The 3108-nt window shown below is 34.1% G+C and overlaps 1 long non-coding RNA gene across 1 annotated transcript; it reads right to left on the bottom strand.

The window, feature by feature from the left end:
- Nucleotides 1–230: 230 nt before the first annotated feature.
- LOC145124215 (uncharacterized) lies at nucleotides 231–610 on the bottom strand. Its single transcript, XR_013715526.1, has 3 exons — nucleotides 531–610; nucleotides 378–433; nucleotides 231–283 (listed from the first exon to the last, which is right to left on the bottom strand). It is a non-coding gene; the product is annotated as an uncharacterized LOC145124215 (long non-coding RNA).
- Between the last annotated feature and the right edge of the window lie 2498 nt (nucleotides 611–3108).

Raw genomic sequence — 3108 nt, forward strand, 5'->3', positions numbered from 1 at the left:
CTTCAACCACATCCTCATCCATGACCCATGAAATATCATCCGCAAGTGGTGTTTCTCTTTTTGCTTGTAGAAGTGAAGCTTCCATGTTACACTTCTCTTGTCGAATTTTAAGATTATTAAAACTTTGCAAGTCTTTTTCCTTTTACAACAAACAAGAAATAGTTAATGAACTTCTATGGCATCATATGAAATGAAAACAGGCTTCAAGTGAAAGAGATAGTTGAAGGGCCTTACCGGAGGCATTAAGTCAGTTGGTCCTTGAAATATGTACAACCGAGTTGAACTGTAAGTAAAGAAAACAAAAGAAATAATAAGTGTTAAATTCAAATGACCGACTCAAAACGATAACAAAATAACATAAAAAGGCACGAACTTACTAGCCAAATCGAAGAACATCACCAACATGGAGCTCCATATACACCTTTTTCTTCACCTAATTAGTAAAAAGGGATAACATATAAAGATTAGAATGCCCATCTTACAATAGTTAGTTGTATTGATGTATGAAGTTGAAATGAAAGTTTAAGTACCTGGTTCTTGTTTATGAATGTTCCATGTGTACTACTAAGATCATACATGAAAGCACCACTAGATTCGTTGAAGTGGAGAGCTAGCAGAGAAGAAAGTATGTGATTAAGTTGAAATCCTAATGTTAAAGACATTATCAAGATCATAATGATTTCTTAATTGAGGATCGAAAAGCAAAAAAATATGAGCAACAGGTTGCAGGGTGAATAAATCTGTTGTATCATGGAAGATAAAAGGTAATGCTTACAACATGAAATCGAGATATGGTTGGATGCTCAAGAATATAATCATAAAGATCTACTCTTCTGAAATGTCAACTCCTTTCTCATACCTATTCAATAGCAAGCAAATATAACTCATCAAAATCAAAATCAAGCACACAACAAGCATTTTAATGCAACTATTACCCATGTGTACACATCTTGAGAATGAATCTGATCCATAATGTGAAGCCACTGTTATCACTAGATTAAGCCATAAAAATGAAACAAAACAACAAATGCCTACAACTATGATTCTATTCATTTTTCAAATTTCGATTGATATTCTAATTTCCTTTGTGGAAACCATAATACCAAAAATTTTATATACATCCTGATATGAAAATTAAGAGATTGGATAACATAAATTTCATATTTCGATGACCTTTTATGGAAATGAATGACATTTATGTGCAATGGAAATTGTAGAAGGCCACAATCATCCTCTGTGTTTCAGATAATTAATCATTTCTTTTAAGAAAAAAAAGAAAGAACGGTATATGCATAAATTATACCCTGTTTTCTGCCAATCCAAGCTGAATAACACCGTTGGGACTATTCACTTTGTCGTAAGGATCTTCAGAAGCTCTATCCAACCCAAAGTAATAAGGAGAAAGATTCAATTTCGCAATAGAATGAACGCTAACAGACACATGGGCCTAATAATTCAGCCACGAGACAACAACATATTAGAATGGTAAGTTTACCTAGATAGATCCGGTAGATTAGACGACAAAGAAGTCGGCGACGGAGCGTTCGAGTTCTGCTCTTGCGGCGGGTTCAGCAGCGAACGTCGTCGTTTAGGAGTCTCATACCTGTTGAAGAAGATTGGGATTGTTCCCGTGATTCTTCCTACATGGTTGGTGGCTTGTGTTCTTAGGTTCCTATCGCCAACACATAACAGGAATTGAGAGAGAGAGAGAGAGAGAGAGAGAGAGAGTTACAAGGAGGCAAAAGATATCCAATGAGGAGGTGGTTACGATGGGGTAAAGGCTAAACAAACCCTTATTTATCAGTAGGCGACTTTTTTTCTGTGGACTGATCTTTGGATAGGTTATTTGATATTTGGGTGCGTTAAAAATTCAAAATAATTTAAAACTATAAGAGGGAGCAGCGAAATATTTTAAAAATATTGGAGGGAATATCAAAATCTATAAAAACTACATATCTTAAATTTAGAAAATAAATATTTAATTTTTTAATTAATAATTTTGTTTATTATATTATTTTTATTTTATAATATTTTTATTATTATTTTTGTCTTAAAATTACTAACTTTTAAATGTAATCATAATTTTAAAACCTATATATCTATTAATATTTATAAATTTTCATTGACAATATAAATATTTTTATTTTGCTACTCTTGGCTTGAGTTGTGAAAAATAAAAATCTAAGAACTAGGGGTGATGTAGGTGTCTGTGTGGGCTTGTGGGAATAGTCGTATAGGTATAATGGTGGGGGTGGGGGCGGTAGTGGAAGGTAAGATATATGTTGGGTGTGGTTGGTGTGAACATGTTGGTGTGAGTGTGAAGGAACGGTTTGGGCTTATGGGTTATGGCTTATGGCTTATAGATTATCGCTCAAGGCTTTGGACTTAAGGGTTTATGACTTAGGGTATAAGGATTGGTTGATAGTCTAAGAACTAAACCCTACTATTTAAGCCCTAAACCATACACCTTAAGCCTCAAACTTTAATACATAAGCTTAAATTGATAATCCTTAATCCATTAGCACTAAACCTAAAGGTATAAGTCAAAAGTCAAAAACCCTAAGATATATGAGCTAAACCCTAAGCCATAAGCCGTAATCCGTAAGCATTAAGCCATATGGCCCAAGCCATAAACCTTAAGCCCTAAGCGATATACCATAAGCCACATACCCTAAGACCCAAATCATAATCCATAACCAATAAGCCATTAATTAACCATAAGCCTTTAGCCATACGTCATGAGCCATAAACCATAAACCATAAACCCCTAGCGATAATACATAATAATCCTTAATCCATAAGCCCTAAGTCTTGAGTCATACTCTTTATGCCATAAACCCTAAGCTATAATCCAAAAGACCTAAGTCATATATCATAAGCATTAAGCTATAAATCATAACTAATAAGCCATATGTCATAACCCACAAGACAAAATCGATAATCCATATGCCTAAACCCAAAGTCATTAGTCATAAGCCTTAAACCCTAAGTCATAAACCCTAAGCCTTAAACAATAAGCACTAAACCATAATTCACAAGCTATAAGCCTTAAGCCTAATCCCCAATCCATAAGCCCTAAAGCCTTAAAAAAATAAATCATAAGCCATA

Source organism: Lactuca virosa, chromosome 7 (assembly GCF_052849685.1).
Source record: "Lactuca virosa cultivar CGN04683 chromosome 7, Lactuca_virosa_CGN04683_v6, whole genome shotgun sequence".
NCBI classification, from domain to species: Eukaryota; Viridiplantae; Streptophyta; class Magnoliopsida; order Asterales; family Asteraceae; genus Lactuca; species Lactuca virosa.